This window comes from Triticum urartu, chromosome 3 (genome assembly GCF_003073215.2).
Source record: "Triticum urartu cultivar G1812 chromosome 3, Tu2.1, whole genome shotgun sequence".
Taxonomy (NCBI): domain Eukaryota; kingdom Viridiplantae; phylum Streptophyta; class Magnoliopsida; order Poales; family Poaceae; genus Triticum; species Triticum urartu.
This window is the reverse complement of record NC_053024.1, coordinates 606,086,700-606,105,634: the sequence shown is the minus strand read 5'-3', so window position 1 is coordinate 606,105,634 and position 18,935 is coordinate 606,086,700.

Genomic DNA, 18,935 nt, shown 5'->3' with positions numbered 1-18,935 from the left:
GTCCTAGGTACGGGTAGGCCAGCCCAGAGTTGCCCCTGGTGGCCACCGGTAGCTGACAGGTGGACCAACACTCAGAGGAGCACTGGCCGGGGGGGGGGTTAAAATAAGATGACCCTTGAGTCTGCAGAACCCAAGGGAAAGAAAAGGCTAGGTGGCAAATGGTAAAACCAAGGTTGGGCATTGCTGGAAAAGCTTTAATCGAGGCGAAATATCAAGGGGTTCCCATTATAAGCCAACCGCGTAAGGAACGCAAAATCCGGGAACATAACACCGATATGACGGAAACTAGGGCGGCAAGAGTGGAACAAAACACTAGGCGAGAGGCTGAGCCTTCCACCCTTTACCAAGTATATAGATGCATTAAGATAACATAGAAATATAGTGATATCCCAACAAGCAAATAAAAGATGTTCCAATAGGAACGGCTCCAATCTTCACCTGCAACTAGCAACGCTATAAGAGGAACTGAGCAAAGCGGTAACATAGCCAGTCAACGGTTTGCTAGGACAAGGTGGGTTAAAGGTTCAATCATGCAATTGGGAGGCTGACAAGCAAATGGTAGGCATCGTAGCAGTGGCAAAGCAAAAGAGCGAGCAAACTAGCATAGCAAAGATAGTAGTGATTTCGAGGGTATGATCATCTTGCCTGCACAGTTGTCAGAGTTGACTGGATCCTCACAAGCAAACTCAACGGGCTCCTCGGTAGCGAACTCGTCTCCCGGCTCTACCCAACAAGACAAACAAGCAACAAGGATACAATCAACCACGTGCAAGACCAAGCAATATGATGAAATGATGATATGCTATGCGGGATGCGATGCGGGATGCAAAATGCAAGATATGACAGGAAATGCATGAACCTGGCCTCAACTTGGAATTCCAAGGGTGCCACTGGATAGAGGGGATGAAATCGCTTGAAAACGATATAAAGATCATTGGAATCGGAGTTACGGTTTGGAAATGGCAAGCGTTTTAAGATAGGACACCGGTCTACGATTTACAGCAAGTAGGCATTTAAATGCAACGAAATAAACATGCTACAGTCACCAAACATGAAAACAAAATACATGGCAGTGATGTACACAAGATGGTTAACAAAACACTAGCACTGAGCCACAGGCAAATTCATCCATTAAGGGGTTCAAACAAGCATGGCAAAAACGAATATGCAAAACAGATTCCAGACTTAGTGAAATTAACACTAGCCTGAAATTTCAGATCACGAAGCCCTCTTCGGAGCAGCAAAACCACATGATAGATAACCTGAAAATGACAAGTAAGAACATGGCATGGAGCTACTCAACAAGCTTAACAAAACACCCAAAGTGACCTGGGGCCAAAAGGGTTCACAAGATACTCTACCGAGCTCACGAACATAGCTCGAACACAATCAGTTTTCAGACTTAGTGAAAACTGAGACATGCTGAAATTATAACTCACGAAGGCATGTAAACGAGCTCGATGCACTCACTACGGTGCAAGTCATGGCAAGGCAAGCATATATCCAGAAAGAAGACACAATATGCTAGCTACACATGGAAAGAACAAAGGCATAGCATGCATGGAACACTAACGGTAGCATCGGCAAAATCGCAAACAAGTTGACGATCTGCCCAGATTAACAACGAAGCAAAAGTTGAGCTCGATTGAGTCAACCTAGAGCACTCCACATATGCAAACAAAGACACGGATGGATAGAGCATAACATAAATATCAAAACTCCCTTACTGATCATCCTCAAAATAGGCACGGATCACTAGGAAACAAGCTGGACATATAGCATCATGAACTAAAATATCCCAGACTTAGTGAAAATCACTAAGTCCCTGAAATCAGCAATCTCAGGTACCTCTCTTCGCAAGCTTGCACAAGACAACACACTCATCCTAAAAATGCATGGGTGGAACCTCTGGAAAGAAAACAAAATGCTTAACAATTCATCCCAAAGGGGCACAGGCATATCATGCACGGATTAAACATGGCAAAAATGACAAAAGTGCATGATGAACTAACGGATCTGCAATTTAACTCACGAAGCCTCCTTCTAACAGCATTTTGGGCATCAAGATGACCTCAAATGCAAATGATGCAATGGAATGAAATGATTTACATGTCGAGAAGAAGATTTTGATATATCATACGCCCAAAACGGAGCTACGGTTGCGGAGATACAAGCAGTCAAAGTAGGCACAAAAATCAGGGGGGAGAAGGAGAAAGTCAACCGTCAGATCCAGATCCAGATCTAGGGTTTCGGCGGCACGGATCCCGAGGCTCGCCGGAAACACTGTAGCAGCCGGAGTCAGAGCTCGCCGGAGACGCGGCCGCCGGTCGGGGAGGAGGTTGCCGGGGCGGCGCCGGCGTGGAGGCGGGCGGCGCGGCGCCGGTGCTCCCGGGCGGCGAGGGGAGCCGCGGGCGGCGGCGCGGAGGCGGCGGTGGTCCGCCGCGGCCGGCCGCGGGGAAGAGGCGGCGAGGCGACGCGAGGGCGGCGGCGGGGCGACGCGGGCCTCGGGGGCCGGCTGCGGGCCTCCCGGGCCTGGCGGCGGCGAAGTGGGCGCGCGCCCACGTGGCGGCGCGGGATTCGCTGCGGCGGCGGGGCGGACAGCGTCCGGCGCGGGCGGACACGTCCGGCCCGGCGCGGGGGAAGATGGATCTCTTTTTTTTTAGGAGGAGGACGGGGAGGAAGACGAGATCCGAAATGGGGGGGTGTTTAAATAGGCATAAGTGAAGCTAGGAGAGTCCAAATGAGGTGCGGTTTTCGCCCACGCGATCGTGATCGAACGATCTAGGACATGGAGCAGAGTTTGGTGGGTTTTGGGCCAAATTTGGGGGGTGTTGGGCTGCAACACACACGAGGCCTTTTCGGTCCCTCGGTTAACCGTTGGAGTATCAAACGAAGTCCAAATGATACGAAACTTGACAGGCGGTCTACCGGTAGTAAACCAAGGCCGCATGACAAGTCTCGGTCCAGTCCGGAAATGTTTGAACCCCACACACAAAAGAAAGCTAGAAATGGCCACCGGAGGAGAACGAAGCGCCGGAATGCAAAACGGACAACGGGGAAAATGCTCGAATGCATGAGATGAATATGTATGCAAATGCAATGCACGAGATGACATGATAAGAGATGCACGAAAAAGAAAACAACACACGGAGACAAAGACCCGAACCTGAGAAATAAGTATAACTTAACACCGGAAACGGCAAGAGTTGGATACAAATATGGAAAGTTACATCCGGGGTGTTACATTGCCTTAACAAAAGAAAATACATAGCACTAACAAGGCTTAGAGAAGGTCGCACGAGAGAGAGAGAGAGAGGGAGAGAGAGAGAGCGAGATGTATTCACGAGCCATTTCATGAGCCAGTGTGGATGAGGAACCGTGAGATTGGGAGGCATCCGAAAAGTTGGTTTCACATGTATTTTCAGCGAGCAGTCCAGATGATGCAATGTATGATGAACATTAAATGGAGATTTCACTAAATATCTTGAAACTACTGTAACACCCCGGATGTAACCTGCCATATTTGTACTCCGACTCTTGCCATTTTCGGTTCCAAGTTATGAGATTCGTGGTTGGGCTCTTGTCTTTGTTTTGCATTTTGTTCATGTCATGCATATCATACCATGTCATCATGTGCATCGCATTTGCATACGTGTTCGTCTCATGCATCCGAGCATTTTCCCCGTTGTCCGTTTTGCAATCCGACACTCCTACGTCCTCCGGCGCCCCCTTTTGCCTTTTTTCTTGTGGGGGTGTTAAACTTTCTCGGAATGGACCGAAATTTTCCAAGCCGCCTTGGTACACCACCGGTAGACCACCTGTCAAGTTTCGTGTCATTTGGAGTTCGTTTGATACTCCAACGGTTAACCGGGGAACCGTAAAGGCCTCATGTGTGTTGCAGCCCAACACCCCTCCAAAGTGGCCCAATAACCCTTCCAAACCTATCCCATGTCCTTCACCGTTGGATCACGATCGCGTGGCCGAAAACTACACCTCATTTGGACACTCCCACCTCCTTCTAGGTATAAATATGTGCAACCCTCTCCAAATCCCGGATGAAACCCTAGCAAATTCCCCTCTCCGCCGCCGGACGAAAAACCCCACCGACGGACATGTCTGCCGCCCTCGCCGCCGCCACGTGTTGCCTCCTTGTTTGTTGAGACAGCCACGCCCACTTCCCCGCGCCGCTGCCTGCGCCGGCCCGTCGGGGCCCAGGCAGGGCCCTCCCGGCCCGTTCGCCCCGCGCCGCCCGGTCGCTCGCCCGCGCTTCCTCCTCGCCGCCCGACGCCGCGTCAGCCTCGCCGCACCGCCGCAACCGCCCTCGCCGGCCACCTTCGAGGCAACCGCCTCCCCGTCGCCCGAGGTCGCCGCGAGCCGCTGCCTCCGCCCCCGGACGCTCGCCGCCCCGCGCGTCCTCCTCTCCGGCGAGATCCGGCGCCGGCCCGCCGGATCCACGCTTCCCTGACTCGCCAGCGTCCATCTCCTCCAACTCCGGCCAGTTCCACCGGCCACCTCGACTTCCGTGCCAAGAACAAACCCTAGATCCAGATTTCGGAGAGGTTGTTTTTCTCTAAATCTTTTCCCCCCTAACATTTTTAGGCCCTGTTCATCATGCCATAACTTGTTGCATACTACTCCGTTTTATGCGTGCTATATATCAAAGTGTTCATCATGATGTGCTCTTCATTTTATTCCATTGTGACATGCTTGTTTGAGTCCATCTTGATACCTAAATCTCAGATGCAAGAGTGCTATAAAATGTTAGGTGCTGATTCTTAGCAGTTTATGAGCTTTTGTCATTTTTGCTACATTTGTTGTGTGCTGCATATGGGCTTGAGCCCTACATGTATTTTGGTCTATGCCGTGCCATCTTTACAGGGGTGTATGCCATGTATTTTTGTGATCTTTGTGGTGACTAGCACAAGCATGCAAAGTAGCTCTCGTGATATTGCTGATTTCAGAGACTTGGAATTTCACTAAGTCATTGCTCTGTTGTTATTTTTATGTCATGTATTCATGTTGCTACAGAGTGATACATGCTTTATTTGAGTTGCTTCAGTAAAGAAGATTTGGACATATGGTTGTGCTCTATCCATCCATGCCCCTGTTTGCAATTATGGAGTGTGATAGCATGACTTAATCTTGCTCTACTTTTGCTATAAAATGTTCCTGGCAGATTGTTTACGTGTTAATCAATTTTGCCAAGGTTGTTGTAGTTGATCCATGCACTCTATGAACTTGTTCTTGCCTTGGTTAGCTTCATGAACATGCCATCTTGCTCTAGGTATGCTTAGCTTGTCATGCAATGCCTTGTGGTGAGTGAATCGAGCTCGTAAACATGCCTTCATAATTCTGTTTTTGCCATGCCCAGTTTTCTGCTAAGTCTGAATCTGTTAGCGAAACTTGTTATGTTTACATGGGTGCCATCATGTCTTCTGTGCCTTTTTGTCTTATGGTTAGTAAGGGACTTTTGTCCTATGCTTTGAGTAGATTCATGGCATGCCTTGTTTTGCTATGATATGTTCCTGTAGCATGTTGTTAGCTTGCTCTAAACATGTCTTCCTGATGTCAATCCCTGGCATGTTTTTTTCACCAAGTCTGTGATGCTGATATCTTTTGCACTTTTGCCATGCTTGTTTGAACCTGTTCTAGTGTGATTTAGCTGTAGCTCTGTGTTCATCTTTTGTCAAGCATCTTGATTAGATCACTGCCATATGCTTTGTTGCTATGTTGGAGTGCAGAAGCTTAGTTTCTTGTTGTATTCTAGATGGCATCGTGTTGTTAATCGCAGAATTGTGTCATTCTCGTTTTGCTTGCCATTTGCAAACCGTGCATCCGATTCCGGTGATCTTTATATCAATTTCGACCGAAATCAACTCATATTTCCAGCGGCACACTTGGTTTGCCAAGTTGAGGCCTGGTTCAATCTTTCCCTTCCGAAGCACGCATATGCATTGCATATCACATCTCGCATATCATGCCATGTTCTGCATCATGTTGCTTGCGCATTGCACCATGATTGATTGTCGGTATTTTGCTTGTGTTCTTGCCTTGGGTAGAGCCGGGAGATGAGTGCGTGATCGAGGAACCCATTGAGTACGCTTACGAGGATCAAGCTTTCGTCAACTCGGAGAACTTTGCAGGCAAGATGACCATACCCTCGAAATCACTTCTATCTTTGCTTGCTAGTTGCTCACTCTTGGCTATGCCGCGATACCTACCACTTGATATATCTTGCCTCCCATATTGCCTTGTCAAGCCTCTAACCCACCTTTCCTAGCAAACCGTTGTTTGGCTATGTTACCGCTTTGTTCAGCCCCACTTATAGCATTGCTAGTTGCAGGTGGAGATGAAGTTTGTTCCATGTTGGAACATGGATTTTGTTGGGATATCATTATTATATCTTGTTTACTTTAATGCATCTATATACTTGGTAAAGGGTGGAAGGCTCGGCCTTATGCCTGGTGTTTTGTTCCACTCTTGCCGCCCTAGTTTCCGTCATACCAGTGTTATGTTCCTTGATTTTGCGTTCCTTACGTGGTTGGGTGTTATGGGAACCCCTTGACAGTTCTCCTTGAATAAAACTCCTCCAGCAAGGCCCAACCTTGGTTTTACCATTTGCCTACCTACCACCATATACCCTTTCCCTTGGGTTCTGCAGACTCAAGGGTCATCTTTATTTTAAACCCCCCCCCGGGCCAGTGCTCCCCTGAGTGTTGGTCCGAAACGGGCAACCTGCGAGGCCACCTCGGGGAAACTCGAGGGTTGGTTTTACTCGTAGCTTGACCTATCTGGTGTGCCCTGAGAACAAGATACGTGCGACTCCTATCGGGATTTGTCGGCACATCGGGCGGCTTTGCTGGTCTTGTTTTACCATTGTCGAAATGTCTTGTAACCGGGATTCCGAGACTGGTCGGGTCTTCCCGCTAGAAGGAATATCCTTCGTTGACTGCGAGAGCTTGTGATGGGCTAAGTTGGGACACCCCTGCAGGGTTTTGAACTTTCGAAAGCCGTGCCCGCGGTTGTGGGCAGATGGGAATTTGTTAATGTCCGGTTGTAGAGAACTTGAACTTAACTTGATTAAAATGAATCAACCGCATGTGTTGTCGTGATGGTCTCTTTTCGGCGGAGTCCGGGAAGATAACACGGTCTCGTGTTATGCTTGAACATAAGTAGCCTCAGGATCACTTCTTGATCACTTTTAGCTTCTCGACTATGCTTTGCTTCTCTTCTCGCTCTCATTTGCGTAAGTTAGCCACCATATATGCTAGTGCTTGCTGTAGCTCCACCTCACTACCCCCTTTCCTACCTTTAAGCTTAAATAGTCTTGATCACGAAGGTGTGAGATTGATGAGTCCCCGTGACTCACAGATACTTCCAAAACAGATGCAGGTGCCGACGATGCCAGTGCAGGGGATGCTACCGAACTCAAGTGGGAGTTCGACGAGGATTCGGGTCGTTACTATGTGTCTTTTCCGGATGATCAGTAGAGGAGCCCAGTTGGGGCGATCGGGGATCTAGCATTTGGGGTTGCCTTTCTTATATGTTGGTTTCATAGTCGGACCTTGATTGTATTCTGGATGATGTATGATATATTTATGTATTGTTTGAAGTGGCGATTGTAAGCCAACTCCTTATCCCTTTCTCATTCAGTACATGGGATGTGTAAAGATTACCCGTCTTGTGACATGCCTACTATGCGGTTATGCCTCTAAGTCGTGCTCCGACACGTGGGAGATATAGCCGCATCGTGGGTGTTACAACTACACAATGAACTTGTTAATGTCTCCTCATTTTGATCCAGGTGTCTCGCGAGACCTTTGTAACTTAGTACGTACGCCGTAACAACCCTCTTGTCGCATCGTAACTTCTTCTTTTGATGTCCAAGAGGAGTGTTTGTGATGAACCAGTTGTAGCAAAAGTGCAGGGGCTGCATGCATATCCACATTAATTTTGTTCTCATTTTCATGAAAAGCACCACTACATTAATGCCTAGTAGTATTTTTTACGAAACCAATAAACACATGTCCAGCCAACATTGTTTTGTTAGACATAAATTCCTTAGAAAATCACACCCAAATTTTCAACTTGTTGTTCGATCAACACACATAAAAAAATCTGAACCGATTTTTTATCTTGTTGTTCTATCAACTAGAACATTGGCTTGTTTTTATGCTATATTTTATCTTCCATATTCCCATGATACGGACTTCTGGGCCCTTGGATCTAAGATCCAACGGAATACGAGGAGCTACTGTAGTTTTTGTACTAGCACACATTTTTCAGATTCTATGAGGGCTTTTTTGCAAAAATGTTCATCATTTCACAGGAGCTCTTGGATCTGAGATCCAACGCCCGAGCTCGCACGGGAGCACCTAAGCTTAGGTGCTCCCGGAGCACCAAATATTTTCCCTCTGCAAACAAGATGTGCGTAGAATATTACATGACTACATGGTTTCTAAGAACATGTACGACAAGCCATCATTTTCTCATAAAAATATAAATAATATATTGCATTGGAGAACCGATTGGGAGACCACACCGCCATTTATGTTGGCCCCTTCATCTTCTTGGACCATACATTGCACCAATCTAGAAAGTCCTGACACTGTAACACATGCATCCTTTTTCATGTCCTCCTTTCCCTCGCGACTAAGCTATGTCCTATGAAAGATCGAGACCCCAAAGGGTTGATATGATACACTTAGACACACGTGCGCACAATGAGAGAGAGAGAGGGAGGAAGGGAGCAACGGGGGAATATACATGTTGGGGTGTGTGTGGTTGCAATCTTCTTAGTCTACGCCTCTATCTTTTCACTAGACATCCTAGGGTCGGGGGGCAGCGGCCCCCCTCAGTGGTGCATGTAGCTCCACCAATGATTTTTCCCTTACATAGTTGAACCTATGGATGGCACATCAGCGATTATTTCTCTGTGGATGCATCTCAACAATTCTTCTTGAGAAAACACCCCCTTCTCCATTGGTGAGAGAGTGATACGTCTCCGTCGTATCTATAATTTTTGATTGTTCCATGCCAATATTCTACAACTTTCATATACTTTTGGCAATTTTTTATACAATTTTTTGGGACTAACATATTGATCCAGTGCCCAGTGCCAGTTCCTGTTTGTTGCATGTTTTTTGTTTCACAGTAAATCCATATCAAACAGAGTCCAAACGTGATAAAAACTCACGGATATTTTTTGGAATATATGTGATTTTTTGGAAGAAAAATCAACGCGAGACGATGCCCGAGGGGGCCACGAGGCAGGGGGCGCGCCCCAGGGGGTCAGGCGCGCCCTGGGACCTCATGGCCACCCCATAAGGCGGTTGATTCCCTTCTTTCACCGCAATAAAGCTAATATCCGGATAGAGACCGTGTTAAAATTTCAGCCCAATCGGAGTTACGGATCTTCGGGAATATAAGAAACGGTGAAAGGGCAGAATCTGAGAAGGCAGAGACAGAGAGACAGATCCAATCTCGGAGGGGCTCTCGCCCCTCCCATGCCATGGAGGCCATGGACCAGAGGGGAAACCCTTCTCCCATCTAGGGAGAAGGTCAAGGAAGAAGAAGAAGAAGGGGGCTCTCTCCCCCTCTCTCCCGGTGGCACCGGAACATTGCCGGGGCCATCATCGTGCGACGGCAATCTACACCAACACCTCCGTCATCTTCACCAACATCTTCATCACCTTCCCCCATCTATCTACAGCGGTCCACTCTCCCGCAACCCATTGTACCCTCTACTTGAACATGGTGCTTTATGCTTCATATTATTATCCAATGATGTGTTGTCATCCTATGATGTCTGAGTAGATTTTCGTTGTCCTATCGGTGATTGGTGAATTACTATGATTGATTTAATTTGCTTGTGGTTATGTTGCTGTCCTTTGGTGCCCATCATATGAGTGCGCGCGTGGATCACACCATAGGGTTAGTTGTATGTTGATAGGACTATGTATTGGAGGGCAAGAGTGACAGACGCTTCAACCTAGCATATAAATTGATGCATACGGGATTGAAGGGGGACCAATATATCTTAATGCTATGGTTGGGTTTTACCTTAATGAACGTTAGTAGTTGTGGACGCTTGCTAATAGTTCCAATCATAAGTGCATAGAATTCCAAGTCAGGGATGACATGCTAGCAGTGGCCTCTCCCACATAAAACTTGCTATCAGTCTAGTAAAGTAGTCAATTGCTTAGGGACAATTTCACAACTCCTACCACCACTCTCCACACTCGCTATACTAACTTTATTATTTCTTTATCTAAACAGCCCCTACTTTTTATTTACGCGCTCTTTATTATCTTGCAAATCTATTCAAAAACACCTACAAAGTACTTCTAGTTTCATACTTGTTCTAGGTAAAGCGAACGTTAAGCGTGCATAGAGTTGTATCGATGGTCAATAGAACTTGAGGGAATATATGTTCTACCTTTAGCTCCTCGTTGGGTTCGACACTCTTACTTATCGAAAGAGGCTACAATTGATCCCCTATATTTGTGGGTTATCAAGACCTTTTTCTGGCGCCGTTGCCGGGGAGCAATAGCGTGGGGTGAATATTCTCGTGTGTGCTTGTTTGCTTCATCACTAAGTAATTTTTATTTGCTGTTCTAAGTTGTTCTCTATCTTTAGTTATGGGTAGGAAACGCAAAATACCAAAAAAAATAGTTGTAACTGCTACACCAATGGTTGAAGAACCACTCAAAATCTATCACACTCCTAAAGCTTTTTACTTGGATCATCTTCGATCCCTTTGTGCTCGTGCTGAAACCCCAACTAGCTTAGTTGAGGTCAAATCTTTAGAAGAGCATGCTTGTTATGTGCGATGCCGCTTATCTCAAAAAGGGAACTTTTACTGGATCAAATTCATCGTTTGCAGTGCTATGCTTGGAATTTATGTGAAATATATGGTGTTACTTGTTGTTCTGAAAACCCTAAGAAACACCTTCCCTACCAATGTGAGTTTAGCGATAATGGAATCGTATCTTCATATGCTAAGGGTGTTTATAATTACTATGATGTTCAACAAATTGAAGAATTTGTTGCTTTCAAGGGTGCTTATGAAATTGCTTCTTTGATTGAAAAGTATGATGCTATTCTTTACAAATCTGAAAATTTTGCCATACTTAAATATTGTTATGATAATTATGCTTCTAATGCCTATGTTAAACCATATACTGAGGACTCCTCCACTGTCCAAGAAGAGACTAATATTTTGCAGGAGTCTATGGAAGAAGAAATTAATGACATTGTGAGCTCATTGGATGAAAAAGATGAGGAGGAGAGCGAAGAACAAAAGGAGGAAGAGCGGATTGATCACCCGTCCCCACCTTCTAATGAGAGTAACTCTTCAACTCATACATTGTTTAATTTCCCTTCGTGCTTACCGAAGGATGATTGCTATGATGACTGTTATGAACCCGTTGATTCTCTTGAAATATTCCTTTTTGATGATGCTTGCTATGCTTGTGGCCAAGATGCCAATATGAATTATGCTTATGGAGATGAACTTGCTACAGTTCCTTATGTTAAACATGAAATTGTTGCTATTACACCCACGCATGATAGTCCTATTATCTTTTTGAATTCTCCCAACTACACTATATCGGAGAAGTTTACCCTTGTTAAGGATTATATTGATGGGTTGCGGTTTACTATTACACATGATGATTGCTATAGATATAATATGCATGTGCTTGCTGCTCCTACTTGCAATTATTATGAGAGAGGAACTATATCTCCACCTCTCTATGTTCCCAACACGATAGAATTGCAAGAAACTGTTTATACTATGCATTGGCCTTTACTTTGTGTGCATGAATTGTTCTTTTATGACATTCCTATGCATAGGAAGAGAGTTAGACTTCGTTGTTACATGATATATGTTACTTTGTGCTCACTACTAAATTACAAATCATGGTTAATTAAAATTGGCTTTAATATACCTTGGGATCCGGGTGGATTCATTACTTGAGCACTATAGGCCTAGCTTAATGGCTTTAAAGAAAGTGCTGCCAGAGAGACAACCCAGAAGTTTTAGAGATTCATTTATTTCTATCGTGTGCTTTTATAAGGTTTAAAAATAAAAATAATGTGCCAAGATTTGCCTTTAGGATGTTTACATTGCTTGTTGGTTTGTACAGTGCAGGACAGAAACTTTAGCTGTAGTGCGCGATTTTACATTTTTTACTGGAATGTCAAACGGTTCTGAAACTTTTTGCACTGTCTTTTTATACAAATTTTTTATTTTTCCTAATTTTGGTAGAATTTTTGGAGTACCAGAGGTATGGTGAATGTTCAGATTACTACATACTGTCCTGTTTAAGACAGATTCTGTTTTTGATGCATAGTTTGCTTGTTTTGATGAAACTATCGATTTATATCAGTGGATTAAGCCATGGAAAAGTTATATTACAGTAGCTATAATGAAAAAACAAAATATGAATTGGTTTGCAACAGTAATTAGAGTAGTGATTTGCTTTATTATACTAACGGATCTTACCGAGTTTTCTGTTGAGTTTTGTGTGGATGAAGTGTTCGAAGATCGAGGAGGTCTTGATGCGAGGAGAAGAAGGAGAGGCAATAGTTCAAGCTTGTGGATGCCCAAGGCTCCCCAAGTAAATATTCAAGGAGACTCAAGCGTCTAAGCTTGGGGATGCCCAAGGCTCCCCAAGTAAATATTCAAGGAGACTCAAGCGTCTAAGCTTGGGGATGCCCCGGAAGGCATCCCATCTTTCTTCACCAAGTATTGATATGTTTTCGGTTTCGTTTTGCTCATGCGATATGTGCAATCTTGGAGCGTCTTTTGCATTTAGTTTTCATTTTTTTCTTTTATGCACCATGCTGGTATGAGATAGTCCTTGGTTGATTTATAGAATGCTCATTGCACTTCACTTATATCTTTGAGTACGGCTTTATAGAATGCTTCATGTGCTTCGCTTATATCATTTGAAGTTTGGATTGCCTGTTTCTCTTCACATAGAAAACCGCCATTTGTAGAATGCTCTTTTATTTCACTTATATTTGTTAGAGCGTGGGCATATCTTTTGTAGAAAGAATTAAACTCTCTTGCTTCACTTATATTCATTTAGAGAGATGACAGGAATTGGTCATTCACATGGTTAGTCATAAAATCCTACATAAAACTTGTAGATCACTTAATATGATATGTTTGATTCCTTACAATAATTTTGAGATATAAAGGTGGTGATATTAGAGTCGTGCTAGTTGAGTAATTGTGAAATTGAGAGATACTTGTGTTGAGGTTTGCAAGTCCCATAGCATGCACGTATGGTGAACCGTTATTTAACGAAGTTGGAGCATGAGATATTTATTGATTGTCTTCCTTATGAGTGGCGGTTGGGGACGAGCGATGGTATTTTCCTACTAATCTATCCCCCTAGGGGCATGCGTAGTAGTACTTTGCTTCGAGGGCTAATAAACTTTTGCAATAAGTATATGAGTTCTTTATGACTAATGTGAGTCCATGGATTATACGCACTCTCACCCTTCCATCATTGCTAGCCTCTTCGGTACCGTGCATTACCCTTTCTCACCTCAAGAGTTGGTGCAAACTTCGCCGGCGCATCCAAACCCCGTGATACGATACGCTCTATCACACATAAGCCTCCTTATATCCTCCTCAAAACAGCCACCATACCTACCTATCATGGCATTTCCATAGCCATTCCGAGATATATTGCATGCAACTTTCATCATCATCATATACATGACTTGAGCATTTATTGTCATATTGCTTTGCATGATCGTAAGATAGTTAGCATGATGTTTTCATGGCTTGCCCGTTTTTTGATGCCATTGCTACGCTAGATCATTGCACATCCCGGTACACCGCTGGAGGCATTCATATAGAGTCATACCTTTGTTCTAGCATCGAGTTGTAATATTGAGTTGTAAGTAAATAAAAGTGTGATGATCATCATTATTAGAGCATTGTCCTAGTGAGGAAAGGATGATGGAGATTATGATTCCCCCACAAGTCGGGATGAGACTCCGGACGAAAAAAATAAAAAAAAAAGAGAAAAGGGGGGGGAAAAGAGAAAGGCCAAAAAAAGGAAGGCCCAAAAAAACAAAAAAAAACAAAAAAATGAGAGAAAAGAGAGAAGGGGCAATGTATCCTTTTACCACACTTGTGCTTCAGAGTAGCACCATGTTCCTCATATCGAGAGTCTCTTGAGTTATCACTTTCATATACTAGTTGGAATTTTCATTATAGAACTTGGCTTGTATACTCCGATGATGGGCTTCCTCAAATACCCGAGGTCTTCATGAGAAAGCAAGTTGGATGCACACCCACTTAGTTTCCAGTTTAAGCTTTCATACACTTATATCTCTAGTGCATCCGTTGCATGGCAATCCCTACTACTCGCATTGACATCAATTGATGGGCATCTCCATAGCCCATTGATTAGCCGCGTCGATGTGAGACTTTCTTCCTTTTTGTCTTCTCCACACAACCTCTATCATCATATTCTATTTCACCCATAGTGCTATGTCCATGGCTTGCGCTCATGTATTGTGTGAGGGTTGAAAAGGCTGAAGCGCGTTAAAAAGTATGAACCAATTGCTCGGCTTGTCATCGGGGTTGTGCATGATTTGAATGCTTTATGTGATGAAGATGGAGCATAGCCAGACTATATGATTTTGTAGGGATGAGATTTATTTGGCTATGTTATTTTGCTAAGACATAATTGCTTGGTTAGTATGCTTGAAGTATTATTATCTTAATGTCAAATGATAGATTATTGCCTTGAATCACTCGTGTCTTAATATTCATGCCATGATTAGATATGTGATCAAGATTATGCTAGGTAGCATTCCACATCAAAAATTATCTTTTTTATCATTTACCTACTCGAGGACGAGCATGAATTACGCTTGGGGATGCTGCTACGTCTCTGTCGTATCTATAATTTTTGATTGTTCCATGCAATATTCTACAACTTTCATATACTTTTAGCAACTTTTTATACTATTTTTGGGGATTAACATATTGATCCGGTGCCCAGTGCCAGTTCCTGTTTGTTGCATGTTTTTTGTTTCGCAGTAAATCCATATCAAACAGAGTCCAAACGGGATAAAAACTGTCGGGGATTTTTTTGGAATATATGTGATTTTTTGGAAGAAAAATCAACGCGAGACGATGCCCGAGGGGGCCACGAGGCAGGGGGCGCCCCCCCAGGGGGTTAGGCACGCCTTGGGCCCTCGTGGCCACCCCGTAAGGCGGTTGATACCCTTCTTTCGCTGCAAGAAAGCTAATATCCAGATAGAGATCATGTTAAAATTTCAGCCCAATCGGAGTTACGGATCTCCGGGAATATAAGAAACGGTGAAAGGGCGGAATCTGAGGAGGCAGAAACAGAGAGATACAGAGAGACAGATCCAATCTCGGAGGGGCTCTCGCCCCTCCCATGCCATGGAGGTCATGGACCAGAGGGGAAACCCTTCTCCCATCTAGGGAGAAGGTCAAGGAAGAAGAAGAAGAAGGGGGCTCTCCCCCCTCTCTCCTGGTGGCACCGAAACACCGCCGGGGCCATCATCGTGCGACGACGATCTACACCAACACCTCCGTCATCTTCACCAACATCTTCATCACCTTCCCCCATCTATCTACAGCGGTCCACTCTGCCTCAACCCGTTGTACCCTCTACTTGAACATGGTGCTTTATGCTTCATATTATTATCCAATGATGTGTTGCCATCCTATGATGTTTGAGTAGATTTTCATTGTCCTATCGGTGATTGGTGAATTACTATGATTGATTTAATTTGCTTGTGGTTATGTTGCTGTCCTTTGGTTCCCATCATATGAGCGCGCACGTGGATCACACCATAGGGTAAGTTGTATGTTGATAGGACTATGTATTGGAGGGCAAGAGGGACAGAAGCTTCAACCTAGCATAGAAAATGATGCATACGGGATTAAAGGGGGACCAATATATCTTAATGCTATGGTTGGGTTTTACCTTAATGAACGTTAGTAGTTGCGGACGCTTGCTAATAGTTCCAATCATAAGTGCATAGAATTCCAAGTCAGGGATGACATGCTAGCAGTGGCCTCTCCCACATAAAACTTGCTATCAGTCTAGTAAAGTAGTCAATTGCTTAGGGACAATTTTGCAACTCCTACCACCACTCTTCCGCACTCGCTATACTAACTTTATTGTTTCTTTATCTAAACAGCCCCTACTTTTTATTTACGCGCTCTTTATTATCTTGCAAACATATTCAAAAACACCTACAAAGTACTTCTAGTTTCATACTTGTTCTAGGTAAAGCGAACGTTAAGCATGCGTAGAATTGTATCGGTGGTCGATAGAACTTGAGGGAATATTTGTTCTCACTTTAGCTCCTTGTCGGTGTCAAAACCAGTGGATCTCGGGTAGGGGGTCCCGAACTGTGCGTATAAAGAGGATGGTAACAGGAGGCAGGGGACACGATGTTTTACCCAGGTTCGAGCCCTCTTGATGGAGGTAAAGCCCTACGTCCTGCTTGATTATTCTTGATAATATGAGTAGTACAAGAGTTCATCTACCACGAGATCGGAGAGGGTAAACCCTAGAAGCTAGCCTATGGTATGATTGTATGTTTTTCTACGGACTAAAACCCTCCGGTTTATATAGACACCGGAGGAGGCTAGGGTTACACAAGGTCGGTTACAAAGGAGGAGATATCCATATCCGTATTACCTAGTTTGCCTTCCACGCCAAGTAGAGTCCCATCCGGACACGGGACGTAGTCTTCAATCTCGTATCTTCATAGTCCGACAGTCCGGCCAAAGGATATAGTCTGGCTGTCCGGAGACCCCCTAATCCAGGACTCCCTTAGTAGCCCCTGAACCAGGCTTCAATGACGATGAGTCCGGCGTGCAGTGTTGTCTTCAGCATTGCAAGGTGGGTTCCTCCCCCAAATACACCATGGAAGAGTTTGAATACAAGGATAGTGTCCGACCCTGCAAAAATAAGTTCCACATACCACCGTAGAGAGAATAACATTTCCACAAATCTAATCTGCTGACATGTTTTGGCAGCATGACATCACTCCACGGCCTGGTAATTATTTGAACCTTTTTTCTTTAACCAGCCCCGCACATAACGCGAGGTGGTTTCTTGACACGTCTTGTCAAAGCAGAGATCGTGTTCCCTTTATTACGGGATTCTCATTAATACGGACGTGGGTAACCCAACCGTGCCTAGGACTCCTAGATCTTAGGCAAGTCCCAAACGGCCACGAGGAGGACGCTGGATATTCACCCTCTTTATAAAGGGACAAGGCTTTTACTTTTTCCCTCTCGTGCTCAATCGAATCCTTCCCCCCGCCTCGAGTTCTAACACCCAAAGCCCAGGTCAGGTGCTTCGGACCTTCAATCATGTCCGGATCCAGCCTTCAAGGCCGGTGGATGCCTTCCTCCGTCATGGAGGAGGATATCAAGAAGTTGAGGGAGGCCAGATATCTGACCGCCGAAATTTCGCATAGGCTGCCCGCCCGAGGGCAGGTCGTCCCTACTCCCGAACCCAACGAGAGCGTTGTGTTCATCTCCCACTTCCTCCAAGGACTAGGCCTCGCTCTGGATCCCTTCGTTAGGGGTCCTATGTTCTATTACGGGCTGGATTTTCACGATCTGGCCCCGGATTCCCTTCTTCACATCTCGTCATTTATTGTCGTTTGTGAGGCCTTCCTCCCCATTACCCCTCACTTCGGCCTGTGGCTCAAGACCTTCGATGTGAAGCCGAAGATGGTCGAGGGGCAGTACACAGCGTGCGGAGGTGCTCTAATAAGCAAAAATTGTTGACGCTCCATGGCCAAAGGGTTCCTTTCCAGAGGTGTCCGGATTGTGGCAACGGGAGTGGTTTTACGTCACAGCTCCCCGAAGTGCCAAGTGGGTAGCTGCCCCCACCTTTCGCTCGGGCCCTCCACCACAACTAATGTCATGGATCAGCAGGGGGCTGAGCTGGGGTCCAGCCAAGGACGTGCCAATACTGCAGAGCCGTATCCGAGATCTCTTCGAGGGAGATTTCAGTCTGGTTATGGTAATGCAAGTTATGCTGGTTCGTCGAGTCCAGCCTTGCAAACGCCGTCCCCTCCGCATGTGGGAATTCAACCCGGAAGGACCGCGCACTATTCAGAATTTCCTCGGCATGACGCACAAGGAGATGTACAAATCTTTCTTCGGACCCCAAATAGAGTGTCCGGACACTACCGAGGACGTGGGCCTGAGCAGCAACCACACTGCTGCCCAAGTAAGTAATCCCATGGCCGAATACACTGTCCTTTTATTTATCATGACATCATTCTGAAGAATCGCTCTTTGACCAGGACTGGATAACAAAGGCGAAGATGATCCGGTGTTCGGCCCCCCTTCCTGAAGGCTTGGACAATCCGGTGCTGCAAAAGATGCTCGAGCCAGCACCTTGTCTGGTGCCCTCAAAGGAGGATGAAGGGGGGAATAAAGAGGGCGGAAGTGGGCCTCCATCGCTACCTATTCCAACCGAGGGAATGAGCGCCTCCGCGAGGGAGGATAACCAAGGGGAAGAATCTGACATTCTCTCTCCCCGGGGAAGGAAGAGGACTACCTCTGAAGATCCAGAAACCAAGGTTTCCAAACGGGAGAAGAAATCTCCGCCAGAGGGTCCTGCCTCGGAGGGTGTTCTTGCCGCACAATGTCCGTGCGGGGATCAGCCCTCTAACGAGCTGTAAGTAATCAAAAAGTACTTAATAGTGAAGATATCCTACCATACTTCTGAGGAAAATAACCGAAGCATTTATCTTGCAGTTTGGATCTTAGCCCTTCTCAGCAGAGCTCGTCTTCGGGGGATATTCTTCCAGAGATGATGGAGAGCGAAACGCCTCCCCCTGCCACACCGCCTCACGAGGCGGGCGACCCCGAGGTGTCGTCGCGGAGGGTTTCT